Genomic DNA, 567 nt, shown 5'->3' on the forward strand with positions numbered 1-567 from the left:
CTATCAATAAATTAAATTGTTAAGGCGACACATTAAAATCTAATATTGTTTTATATGCACTGGTCAGTTTTGAGTTATTGATATATTTTGCTTTCACAACATATCTTCTTCTATTGGACGTTTGTTTGTATTAGAGCATGTTATTGAGGTAAAACATTGCATATTTAAACACACCATTTCAAAATACTTGAAATACAAAAAATATAAAACAGCATTTGTCTTTTTGAAAGTAATCATGGCACAGGTTTTGTGGTGATATCTGTTCAATGTTATGCCCTTAATACTGCTTTTTAAAAAGAGTTTGTCATTTTATATGACATATCTGTTCTCATGCAAAGTGTAGCTGCGATCACTGACACACACTTCCAAAACTTGTGATCACTGAAACTAAAGTGGGTAAAAAAAAAAATCTGCAAGTTTCTGCTGTTTCAGGAAAGTCAAAAAGAAGATAATTTGCATATTGCTTTAATATTTTTCTTCAGTGTACACATTCACATCAATTTGTTCTTTTGGTTATGACTGATGATGAATTTATTTAGAATACAACAAATTTGATGCAGTTTGTTT

The sequence above is a fragment of the Stegastes partitus genome, unplaced genomic scaffold, assembly GCF_000690725.1.
Source record: "Stegastes partitus isolate 25-593 unplaced genomic scaffold, Stegastes_partitus-1.0.2 Scaffold948, whole genome shotgun sequence".
In the NCBI taxonomy this organism is placed as follows: Eukaryota; Metazoa; Chordata; class Actinopteri; family Pomacentridae; genus Stegastes; species Stegastes partitus.